Below are 13,646 nucleotides of genomic sequence, written 5' to 3'. Positions count from 1 at the left end.
GTTTGATTTTATGCAAACGAAAGAGCAGTATGAAAAATGTGCTGGTATTTTAGTGCAATTCTAAATTATTTTTATAAAAATGGCTTGCCAAACCGACAACTTTTTTTTTCTTTTTTTCAGTTTCTTAATTTTGTACCCATGTAATTGTCTGCTTCCAAGACTTTAGAAACTGACGTTTTCTTTTAGCCTCATAGATGTGGCCATCTTTTCGCTTTAATTGTTGTTACCATGTTACGAAAAAAATTGCATGCTCACCGTTACTGGCCGATAGGGGCCAGTAACAATCCTGTCTACTGTCCCGAGCGTCTTTCACGCTGGCCCCGGGCCACCGGGTAGTCCTTATTGTTGAGCCCTGTAATGTATTATTAAATGTTTTAAACTATAATACATTTTTGATAGACAAATAAAAAATATTTTCCATCTAGGAATTTCAAAAATCCCACAGCCTTCAGCCCTTTATGGGTCTAAAATTGATTTCATAATGGTCTTAAAAATGTCTAAAATTTAGCTCTGTGAAACCTGCAGAAACCCTGCATAAATAAAATACTAAATTATATGGATTCATAACTGCTACTTAAAATATAACACACATTTAAAAGCTTCTCAAACTTCGAATGCTTCAGATGCTTGAGAAATACTTATGTTGATTTGATTTGAATATCCAAAAATATCCCCGAGACGTACAGCACTATTTGTCATCAGTTACATATCGGATATAATATCCAACTTGATCCACAGATTCAAACAACAAACAGTTAGCATGCTAATTCTTTAGCTAATCACATGTGCCTTTGAATTACTAAGAGCATGACATAAATAACGTTGCTTAATAAACATGAAATATGCCTGAACACCTCACCAGGAATGAAAACAAATCTTTTGTTTGTTTTTTAAAATAAAACCTGGGGTCGCAGCAGCTGTTGAGCCGGGCATGTCAGGTTACACGAGGAGAGCGCAGGGGTATTTCCTGACCCACTTGAGCACTGCTGGCTTACACTTTCCATGTATTTTTAATGTTTTACGAGAGAATGCTCGTCTGCTTGCACGGAAATAGGACAGATATAAGAGTGACGTACGGTAAACCCCCTTACGTTACGTTATACGATGTGTTCTGCTTATAGATTCGACACAATTATCGCGCACACACATGTTGGTGTTGGTGGTTTACGAGGACTCCCAATAGGCGTCATATGTTTTATACTGAATAAAAATACTTATTATTATAACCCAAACCCTCACAGGAAAACTGTGGCAAATTTTGAGAACACAAACTCATGCCCTCATGAACCACCTCAGCGTTCAAATCCCCATGTCATACTTATGCCATTATAGAAATGTCTGTCCTTCTAAACCATCAAAACTAGTACACACACACACACTTGACTCTCGTGTTCACTTCAGCAAAGGTCGTGTTATTTCAAGCTGGGGATAGGTTTGTAATCCAGGAACCTTTGGCACTTGTAGTAGATCAGGGGCCGTCATGTGACTCTTCTGGCCCTCAATACTCTGTCTAAGGATCTGAATACGCACTGACAGGCGCAGGGGCTTTTTTTCGGCTGGAAAAAAAGACACAATAAGAACGAGTGCATAATGCTGTTGTCATGCGTGCCACTCATGCTACTGGCTTGTGTTACAGCTCACAGGTGTCGGATAGGTCAGCGTGACTTTGGCGCTTGCTGCAGTGCGAACGGCTTTCAGAGGGCTGATGTTTTCATGCGCGCGGCAGCACAGTGTGTTTATATTCGTAGGGCAGTCTGGTTAAGGGGTTATTTAACCCCTAATATTTGAATTATTATTAAATGCGCATCCTCATGGAATGTTCAAACCCCTGAGACCTTTGTTTATCTTCTGAATGTATGGTATGGTATGATTTTTTAATTAACAGTCAGTCGATGCATCATTTCTTATAAATATCACCCTCTAAAGGGGTTTATTATGCAGCAAATAGTCCAGCACAGGCTCATTGGGGATATGTGCCCAGGGCTAAATATTTCAGAAACCGAAAATATGTGCCCTGGCATATGTATGGCTGCATTTTGTGTGTAAAATGAATGCTATGACGCTTTTCCGGGGTGATCAGTTTGCTCAGAAGCTCACCTTGTAGGGAGTCAGTCTTGGGACAGGGAACGTGGGTTCAAGTGTGGTGAAGGATGGTTGCTGCAGTGCGAATGGCTTTCAGAGGGCTGATGTTTATATGCGCACGGCAGCACAGTGTGTTTATATTCGTAGGACAGTCTGGTTAAGGGGTTATTTTACCCCCAAAATTTTTAATTATTATTAAATACCCATCCTCATGGAATGCTCAAACCCCTGAGACCTTTGTTTATCTTCTGAATGTAAATGAGGATTTTTTTTTTAAGATGAAATCTGAGAGCTCCCACATTCTCCATTGACAGCAGTGGTTTCAAGACGTTCACATTTGAGAAAAGGAACCAAAAATATTGTCAAATCAGTTCATGTGACCTCAGTGGTTCAGCTGTAGTCATACGAAGCTCCAAGAACACTTTCGTACACCAAAAAAACCTTGTATAACGGTATGAATTTTAATTAACAGTTAGTCGATGCATCATTTCTTATAAATATCACCCTCTAAAAGGGTTGATTATGCAGCAAATAGTCCAGCACAGGCTCATTGGGGATATGTGCCCTGGGCTACATATTTCGGAAACCGAAAATATGTGCCCTGGCATATGTATGGCTGTATTTTGTGTGTAAAATGAATGCTATGATGCTTTTCCGGGGTGATCAGTTTGCTCAGAAGCTCACCTTGTAGGAAGTCAGACTTGGGAGAGGGAACCTGGGTTCAAGTGCGGTGAAGGATGGTTTCTGCAGTGCGAATGGCTTTCAGAGGGCTCATATTTACATGCGCACGGCAGCACAGTGTGTTTATATTTGTAGGACAGTCTGGTTAAGGGGTTATTTTACCCCCAAAATTTTTAATTATTATTAAATACCCATCCTCATGGAATGTTCAAACCCCTGAGACCTTTGCTTATCGTCTGAATGTAAATGAGGATTTTTTTTTTTTAAGATGAAATCTGAGAGCTCCCTCATTCTCCATTGACAGCAGTGGTTTCAAGACGTTCACATTTGAGAAAAGGAACCAAAAATATTGTCAAATCAGTTCATGTGACCTCAGTGGTTCAGCTGTAGTCATATGAAGCTCCAAGAACACTGTCGTACACCAAAAAAACCTTGTGTAACGGTATTATTTTTAATTAACAGTTAGTCGATGCATCATTTTTTCAAAATATAACCTGAAAAGGGTTTATTATGCAGCAAATAGTCCAACACAGGCTCATTGAAATGTGCCCAGGGCTACATATTTCAGAAACCGAAAATATGTGCCCTGTCATATGTCAGGCTGCATTTTGTGTGTAAAATGAATGTTATGACGCTTTTCCGGGGTGATCAGTTTGCTCAGAAGCTCACCTTGTAGGGTGTCAGACTTGGGAGGGGGAACCTGGGTTCAAGTGTGGTGAAGGATGGTTCCAAAAACCAAGTAAAACAAAATCAAAACCTAAAGACGTAGTGTGAAAATGTGGTTATTTCACATGGCCTTGATGCACTTTTCACTTTTAGTTTGCTTTTGAAATCACTATCAAACACTATCGAGATTACGGAGTCAAACATGACCCAGTATGGATACAAATGTACACCGCAGCCACTAGTGAATTTGGGAAAAATGCAAGGTCAAAGCTATAGTCTAAAATGTAACAGTGGTGGGCAAAACAAGATGAAGAACATCTACAACCACCTAGCATCTACATCTATCCTTTAGTGTAAAGGTTATCTAATGTAAGGGGTTCTTTCTGTTTGGGCCTTGTTGAATTTAGAAGTGTTAGTGGTGTTACTGTGAGTGCTGTTATTAGTGGTGTTACTGTGAGTGCTGTTATTAGTGGTGTTACTGTCAGTGCTGTTATTAGTGGTGTTACTGTCAGTGCTGTTATTGTTAGTGGTGTTACTGTCAGTGCTGTTATTAGTGGTGTTACTGTCAGTGCTGTTATTGTTAGTGGTGTTACTGTCAGTGCTGTTATTGTTAGTGGTGTTATTGTCAGTGTTGTTATTGTTAGTGGTGTTATTGTCAGTGTTGTTATTGTTAGTGGTGTTACTGTCAGTGCTGTTATTGTTAGTGGTGTTATTGTCAGTGTTGTTATTGTTAGTGGTGTTACTGTCAGTGTTGTTATTGTTAGTGGTGTTATTGTCAGTGTTGTTATTGTTAGTGGTGTTACTGTCAGTGCTGTTATTGTTAGTGGTGTTACTGTCAGTGCTGTTATTAGTGGTGTTACTGTCAGTGCTGTTATTGTTAGTGGTGTTATTGTCAGTGCTGTTATTGTTAGTGGTGTTATTGTCAGTGCTGTTATTAGTGGTGTTACTGTCAGTGCTGTTATTGTTAGTGGTGTTACTGTCAGTGCTGTTATTGTTAGTGGTGTTACGGTCAGTGCTGTTATTGTTAGTGGTGTTACTGTCAGTGTTGTTATTGTTAGTGGTGTTTCTGTCAGTGCTGTTATTGTTAGTGGTGTTACTGTCAGTGTTGTTATTGTTAGTGGTGTTACTGTCAGTGTTGTTATTGTTAGTGGTGTTACTGTCAGTGCTGTTATTGTTAGTGGTGTTACGGTCAGTGCTGTTATTGTTAGTGGTGTTATTGTCAGTGTTGTTATTGTTAGTGGTGTTACTGTCAGTGCTGTTATTGTTAGTGATGTTACTGTCAGTGCTGTTATTGTTAGTGGTGTTATTGTCAGTGTTGTTATTGTTAGTGGTGTTACTGTCAGTGTTGTTATTGTTAGTGGTGTTACTGTCAGTGCTGTTATTGTTAGTGGTGTTACTGTCAGTGCTGTTATTGTTAGTGGTGTTACTGTCAGTGTTGTTATTGTTAGTGGTGTTACTGTCAGTGCTGTTATTGTTAGTGGTGTTACTGTCAGTGTTGTGATTGTTAGTGGTGTTACTGTCAGTGCTGTTATTAGTGGTGTTACTGTCATTGCTGTTATTGTTAGTGGTGTTTCTGTCAGTGCTGTTATTGTTAGTGGTGTTACGGTCAGTGCTGTTATTGTTAGTGGTGTTACGGTCAGTGCTGTTATTGTTAGTGGTGTTACGGTCAGTGCTGTTATTGTTAGTGGTGTTATTGTCAGTGTTGTTATTGTTAGTGGTGTTACTGTCAGTGCTGTTATTGTTAGTGGTGTTACTGTCAGTGCTGTTATTGTTAGTGGTGTTACTGTCAGTGCTGTTATTGTTAGTGGTGTTACTGTCAGTGTTGTTATTGTTAGTGGTGTTACTGTCAGTGCTGTTATTGTTAGTGGTGTTACTGTGAGTGCTGTTATTAGTGGTGTTACTGTGAGTGCTGTTATTAGTGGTGTTACTGTCAGTGCTGTTATTAGTGGTGTTACTGTCAGTCCTGTTATTGTTAGTGGTGTTACTGTCAGTGCTGTTATTAGTGGTGTTACTGTCAGTGCTGTTATTGTTAGTGGTGTTACTGTCAGTGCTGTTATTGTTAGTGGTGTTATTGTCAGTGTTGTTATTGTTAGTGGTGTTATTGTCAGTGTTGTTATTGTTAGTGGTGTTACTGTCAGTGCTGTTATTGTTAGTGGTGTTATTGTCAGTGTTGTTATTGTTAGTGGTGTTATTGTCAGTGTTGTTATTGTTAGTGGTGTTACTGTCAGTGCTGTTATTGTTAGTGGTGTTACTGTCAGTGCTGTTATTAGTGGTGTTACTGTCAGTGCTGTTATTGTTAGTGGTGTTATTGTCAGTGCTGTTATTGTTAGTGGTGTTATTGTCAGTGCTGTTATTAGTGGTGTTACTGTCAGTGCTGTTATTGTTAGTGGTGTTACTGTCAGTGCTGTTATTGTTAGTGGTGTTACGGTCAGTGCTGTTATTGTTAGTGGTGTTACTGTCAGTGTTGTTATTGTTAGTGGTGTTTCTGTCAGTGCTGTTATTGTTAGTGGTGTTACTGTCAGTGTTGTTATTGTTAGTGGTGTTACTGTCAGTGTTGTTATTGTTAGTGGTGTTACTGTCAGTGCTGTTATTGTTAGTGGTGTTACGGTCAGTGCTGTTATTGTTAGTGGTGTTATTGTCAGTGTTGTTATTGTTAGTGGTGTTACTGTCAGTGCTGTTATTGTTAGTGATGTTACTGTCAGTGCTGTTATTGTTAGTGGTGTTATTGTCAGTGTTGTTATTGTTAGTGGTGTTACTGTCAGTGTTGTTATTGTTAGTGGTGTTACTGTCAGTGCTGTTATTGTTAGTGGTGTTACTGTCAGTGCTGTTATTGTTAGTGGTGTTACTGTCAGTGTTGTTATTGTTAGTGGTGTTACTGTCAGTGCTGTTATTGTTAGTGGTGTTACTGTCAGTGTTGTGATTGTTAGTGGTGTTACGGTCAGTGCTGTTATTGTTAGTGGTGTTACTGTCAGTGCTGTTATTAGTGGTGTTACTGTCATTGCTGTTATTGTTAGTGGTGTTTCTGTCAGTGCTGTTATTGTTAGTGGTGTTACGGTCAGTGCTGTTATTGTTAGTGGTGTTACGGTCAGTGCTGTTATTGTTAGTGGTGTTACGGTCAGTGCTGTTATTGTTAGTGGTGTTATTGTCAGTGTTGTTATTGTTAGTGGTGTTACTGTCAGTGCTGTTATTGTTAGTGGTGTTACTGTCAGTGCTGTTATTGTTAGTGGTGTCACTGTCAGTGCTGTTATTGTTAGTGGTGTTACTGTCAGTGTTGTTATTGTTAGTGGTGTTACTGTCAGTGCTGTTATTGTTAGTGGTGTTACTGTGAGTGCTGTTATTAGTGGAGTTACTGTCAGTGCTGTTAGTGTTAGTGGTGTTACTGTCAGTGCTGTTATTGTTAGTGGTGTTACTGTCAGTGCTGTTATTAGTGGTGTTACGGTCAGTGATGTCATTGTTAGTGGTGTTACTGTCAGTGCTGTTATTGTTAGTGGTGTTACTGTCAGTGCTGTTATTAGTGGTGTTACTGTCAGTGCTGTTATTAGTGGTGTTACTGTCAGTGCTGTTATTGTTAGTGGTGTTATTGTCAGTGCTGTTATTGTTAGTGGTGTTACTGTCAGTGCTGTTATTGTTAGTGGTGTTACTGTCAGTGTTGTTATTGTTAGTGGTGTTACTGTCAGTGTTGTTATTGTTAGTGGTGTTACTGTCAGTGCTGTTATTGTTAGTGGTGTTACTGTCAGTGCTGTTATTGTTAGCAGTGTTACTGTCAGTGCTGTTATTAGTGGTGTTACTGTCAGTGTTGTTATTGTTAGTGGTGTTACTGTCAGTGTTGTTATTGTTAGTGGTGTTACTGTCAGTGCTGTTATTAGTGGTGTTACTGTCAGTGCTGTTATTGTTAGTGGTGTTACTGTCAGTGCTGTTATTGTTAGTGGTGTTACTGTCAGTGCTGTTATTAGTGGTGTTACTGTCAGTGCTGTTATTGTTAGTGGTGTTATTGTCAGTGCTGTTATTAGTGGTGTTACTGTCAGTGCTGTTATTAGTGGTGTTACTGTCAGTGCTGTTATTAGTGGTGTTACTGTCAGTGCTGTTATTGTTAGTGGTGTTATTGTCAGTGCTGTTATTAGTGGTGTTACTGTCAGTGTTGTTATTGTTAGTGGTGTTACTGTCAGTGCTGTTATTGTTAGTGGTGTTACTGTCAGTGCTGTTATTGTTAGTGGTGTTACTGTCAGTGCTGTTATTGTTAGTGGTGTTACTGTCAGTGCTGTTATTGTTAGTGGTGTTACTGTCAGTGTTGTTATTGTTAGTGGTGTTATTGTCAGTGCTGTTATTGTTAGTGGTGTTTCTGTCAGTGCTGTTATTGTTAGTGGTGTTACTGTCAGTGCTGTTATTGTTAGTGGTGTTACTGTCAGTGCTGTTATTGTTAGTGGTGTTACTGTCAGTGCTGTTATTGTTAGTGATGTTACTGTCAGTGCTGTTATTGTTAGTGGTGTTACTGTCAGTGTTGTTATTGTTAGTGGTGTTATTGTCAGTGTTGTTATTGTTAGTGGTGTTACTGTCAGTGTTGTTATTGTTAGTGGTGTTACTGTCAGTGTTGTTATTGTTAGTGGTGTTACTGTCAGTGCTGTTATTGTTAGTGGTGTTACTGTCAGTGTTGTTATTGTTAGTGGTGTTACTGTCAGTGTTGTTATTGTTAGTGGTGTTACTGTCAGTGCTGTTATTGTTAGTGGTGTTACTGTCAGTGTTGTTATTGTTAGTGGTGTTACTGTCAGTGCTGTTATTAGTGGTGTTACCGTCAGTGCTGTTATTGTTAGTGGTGTTACTGTCAGTGCTGTTATTGTTAGCGATGTTTCTCTCAGTGGTGGCGTTACTGGTTAATGCTGTCAGTGACAATGGCAGTGTTTTTAGTGGTGGCATTGCTGTTCAATATGTGTTGTTACCAGGGCTGCAAGATATTGGAAAAAGTCTGATATCGCAATATTTGATTTTTCTGCGATTTGATGGTTTTCCAGAGAGTCTAACAGTATTTAGGGACAGAAATTAAATAATCATAATGCAAAAAAATGCATTTCTTATTTCTAATCCAAATAAAGTAAAAGTAAAAATAAGGAGTTTAATAAGTTAAAGCATCTTGTTTTCGTCTTGAAATGTCGACATTTGGACTAGAAACAAAGACAAAGACGATTTTTGTTGCATAAATCATATAAATACAGTGATTAAATACAATTCGGTAGCTCCTGGTCAACAATAATCCAGACATTGCTAGTTTTTGCGATGTGACAATTGCGGACGTGCACATTGCGATGCTGAAACGAATTATTGTGAAGTCCTAACCGTAACTGTTATGGTTTTATACTGTATATGTTGTTACTACTGGTTATTGTCAATACTGACTTTGCTGAACATAGTGTCGCAGTCAGTAACGTTGCTTGTAGTGTTAGTTTTATTGTTGTATCGTTGACAGAACTTCATCTGTCACGACATTACTGTCAGTGAAGAAACTGCTTTCCGTTTTAAATTAAAATTCTACAATTAATTAAATTAAAGGGCACCTACTATGCAAAAAAAACTCTTTTATAAGGGGTTTAAACACCGTTGTGATGGTAAAAATCAAATATTCTATTGTTTATAACCAGACTTGATAAAAACAGTCAGCAGAAACACTTTGATTGACTTTTTCCCTTTTGTACGTGCTCATTAGTGGCGATCTCTTCCTCATGGACACAGGACGTTAGTCTTGTTTTTGAATCTGTTGCGATAGCAGCTGAAAAGAGCGCAATCTCATTTGAATTTAAAGCGACAGTCACCAAAACAGCACCATTTGGATCAAAGCCTAAAACGGTCAGTTTAAACATTATTAGTGTGGTATTTTGAGCTGAAACTCCACGCACACACACACACACAACAGAGATTCGTTCTACATCTTGTTAAAAGGGGCACCTTTAACTCTGAAATACGTTTGGATTGACTGTTCGCTGTGATATGAGCATCTGCTACTATCTAGTCTAATTCTTGCTGGCGTCATGCACTGCAGTCTCGTCATGTGTATATAATGCGAGTTAATGTATGTTCTGGTAATATGGTCCGTTTAAAGATCCAGCACCATCCCCCTCCGCACACAGTGAACAAATCCGTTCCAACACCGACTTAAAAACCTCTTAATTGAGGATTCTTGATCAATCGCCGTGATGTTAATGGCGTTAGGTGGTGCCACTGCGTCCCAGACAAAGAAAACAGTTAGTAAATGTTCAATTTGGGTGGGGGGGCAAACTATTGTTTTAAGTATCTCGTACACAAGCCCTGTTGTTCTTGTTATCATTGCTCAACCACTGAAACCAGATTTATTTGTACGTTTGCTTCGTATTCATAATACTTTTCATGTTTTCCGCGGACATATGTCATCCGAAGAGCTTGAAACAGCACGCAGCTGTGCCTGTGTCTCGAGTCAGAGAGCGCTCATTCAGTCTAGATCTGTCAATCACAGAGTGTGATCTTAACTCCTCTCGCCCTTCCTGATGATGATGATGCCCTGTGCGCTTCCTCAGTCTGAGTTCTGCGCATAGCTGAGAAACATTTCTACATTAAGGCAAATTAGGCCTGGGCGATATTGCGAAAAAATATACATGTTTTGATATCAATCTTGTTTCATATCATTCAATATTGATAATTATTGACTATTTTTTAACAACCTCTTTAGAAATATTAGGATTTTTTTTATTTACCCACTTTAATTGACCGACATTACTAATGCCGAGTTCAGACTGCATGATTTTCACAGTGCTTGACTATCTGGGCTAGCGTTTCGTCGCTGCTTTGTTTACACTGCAAGATGGATCGGCGACAGGGACATTCACATTGCATGACTTTACTATAGGAAGAATCGCCGACAACTTCGTCCAAACTACGTCTCACAGCCAAAAACACGTCGTATATCTTTTGTTATTAACTACATAATGAGAAAGAAGTCTTTAATGGTGTAGAACATGTACATGTTTGCTCACCTGGGTTTAAAGGGAATTAGCCATTTCTCCTCAACGTTGATAATAAGCTAATTTCTTTCTGTATGAAACGTCAAACAGACACGGGTGCTCCTGAGTCCTGTCAAACCTCCACTAGTTTTACCTAATTTCGTGGGTCCAAATAAACCGAAAATGAGCGCTGTTAACTTCTCCCCCAGCCTCCCGCTAGCCTGCAGCAGGTATACACACACACAAACACACAAGTGAAAGCTGCTCTCTCATTGGCTGTAGGCGATCGCTGATGTTATTTTCAGTCAAAACTCAATTCACACGGCGTGATTTGAATCGCCGACAGCTCCAGATATTCAGCACGCCAAATATCTCACAGGCATCGGCGACTCATCGGCGATTCTCTCAGATCGCGTCTTTGATCGTTCATACTGTGTGATTGTCACTCACGTGCACGAGCAGCGATTTGCCTGTGATTCTGTCGGCGATTTCTCAAAACCTGTCGGCGAGCCAAAATCGGGGCAAAAATCACGCAGTCTGAACCAGGCATAAGGCGATTAGTTTTAATAGTCAAAAACAAAAATACTATAGCAAAACATCTGATCTCTCTATAATAAAATAAACAGAAGTGTATAAGAGACTCTTAAACTTGATTCCCACTTAGCTGATGATTGATTATAAAGCATAAGATCATCATAAGATCCTCGAGCACGGGGCTCCCTCCCGTTTGCAAGGCGAGGGGGGAGTTTGAGCACAGGTAGATTTTGAGAACTCCTCATGATGCCTTAATAAGCTCGGGACAGCAGCCGCGTATTAAAGAAGGGCAATAAAGATCAGAGACGTAACTGGCTGCTGAGTGGGAAGTGTAATAAGGATGGTAGCCGGAGAGGGTTTGCGGGAGCAAAGATGGAACCGGTGCAGAGTGGGAAAAGTTTTATTTATTTATTTTTTTGTTTATTTTATAGTCGGAGTTTGTGGACTGCGTTGTGTGAGGATGTTTGAAGTAGAAGGTGAGCATTTTGCGGGAACTCAGGCTCGATTGCTGGTGAGGCTGCGGCTGGATTCTCGGGGAGAGCAGAGCTCTGGCTGGAGTTGTTGTTTGTTTGTTTGTTTGTTTGTTTGTTTGTTCTTCCGTATCGATAGGTAAATGGTGTGATTTGTAGCGGGATGCATTCTTCAAAACGAAGATGGCTGTTATATAGAACGTATTAGGGGTGAAACGATTTATCGTTGTACGATTTATTGCGATGCAAAATTGTCACAATATGCAGAGGCGTTATGACGATTTTATTTCGATATGACGTTTGCACGTGAGCTACGTTCCATATATGTGTATATGTGTATATCTCTGGCTCTGCATGGCCACAGTCCTCCACTGTACCTTGGTCGCGCATTCATTTCAAAGGAGCGCTACCCTGTAGCAAGATGGCGGCGCTATTGACGCATTCCGTCCAACAGACAACAATAGGCCAGGCGACATCTAGTGTATATATCTATGTTGAACTAGCAGCAGTAACGTTAGCAGACCAAGATGAGTGGAGTTGAAATGGTGGTCCATGATGGTCCATCCTCTCAAAGTTGAAAAACGAAGATGGCTGTTATATAGAACGTATTAGGAGTGAAACGATTTATCGTTGTACGATTTATTGTGATGCAAAATTGTCACAATATGCAGAGGCGTTATGACGATTGTATTTCGATATGACGTTTGCACGTGAGCTACATTCCACCTGCTGTCGCACGTGAGTTCCAGTTCTTGAACTAGCATAGATATCTACACTAGATATCGCATAGGGACCCTGAGCATGCGTCAATAGCGCCGCCACATTGGTACAGTGCTCCCAGGACAAACGTCATTCAACCGCACTAGTCAAGACAGTGTTATTACGTGAAGATGCGGGACTTTAGCGCTGTCTACGGGTGTAGTAACGAGCAAACAAAGAAAACAAAACACAAAGGCAGAACATTTCACAGGTAATATTATGTTTTTTCTGTTTTTGTATGTTCTGAACTTTTGTGCTAATCAGGTAACGCGTTATTGATGATAACAGTCACTTACTGCATTCACCATACGGCAAAGCAGCTCCAACTCGCACTAAACACTCGGCTTATGCTAGCTTTGTTGAATAAAATCAGCAAACAATGCAAAAGAAATATGACAACGAGATGCTGCGCTGCCAGAAACTTGTATTATTGTCGGCTAACGTTAGTGAAAGAGTCGTTCGGGGGATTCATTCACAAACGAATCGCTCTCTCCGTCAGTATGAGCAGTGAAAGCAGGAGAGGAGCTGTGTTTCAGGACATGAGTAGATCAAGTTTAACAGGGAGGGTGAATAGTACATTTCTGTACACACAAACACAAGCTTTTTGTCAGGAATGCCCGTGCGGTCACTGATCCATCAATGTAGAAAAGTGATGTAAAATTATAATTTTCGTAATTAGAAAAAAAATTATTACATACTAAAATCCAGGAGAACTCCCGATCATAGATATATGTGTTTATCTCTGGCTCTGAATGGCCACAGTCCTCCACTGTACCTTGGTCCCGCATTCATTTCAAAGGAGCGCTACCCTGTAGCAAGATGGCGGCACTATTGACGCATTCCGTCCAATAGACAACAATAGGCCAGGCGACATCTAGTGCATATATCTATGTTGAACTAGTAGCAGTAACGTTAGCAGACCAAGATGAGTGGAGTTGAAATAGAGGATGGTCCATCCTCTCAAAGTCGGGCGTCTGGCAACATTTCAGTTTAGACTCGTCCGCTTTTTTGACACGCATACTGGGTCAAACCAACGCAACCTCACGGCAATTCGTTGCTTTTTGATTTTGTGGCTTATTCGTATGAATTCGTACGATCTAATTCGTACAATGTAGTTTGATTTGCTCATCACCCAATGACGATTGGGGTTAGGGGTGGGGTTAGGTGCCACGCCTCCTTTTTAAAATCTTACGTTTTAGCTACTAAACTAAACACAATTAACCTCTAAACTGACAAAACGTAAAATACATTTCCTCGTGAGATCAGGCTGGTCAAACATAGCCGAAGTTTTAAAGTCTTCACTGCGACTTATATACTTTGCGCAGGGACGTGGACACCTCCTAATGGTGTTGAAAGAGTTGCATACTGTATTTATAAGGTACAATTCACCCAAAAATGTAATTTCTGTCTTCATGTTATGATGTATTCGCGACTGCAAAATCACACGTGATGTGAGCTGCAGACCGTGTGCTGCTAATTCATTCTAACAACA

Source organism: Danio rerio, chromosome 4 (assembly GCF_049306965.1).
Source record: "Danio rerio strain Tuebingen ecotype United States chromosome 4, GRCz12tu, whole genome shotgun sequence".
NCBI classification, from domain to species: domain Eukaryota; kingdom Metazoa; phylum Chordata; class Actinopteri; order Cypriniformes; family Danionidae; genus Danio; species Danio rerio.
This window is presented reverse-complemented; position numbering follows the sequence as displayed.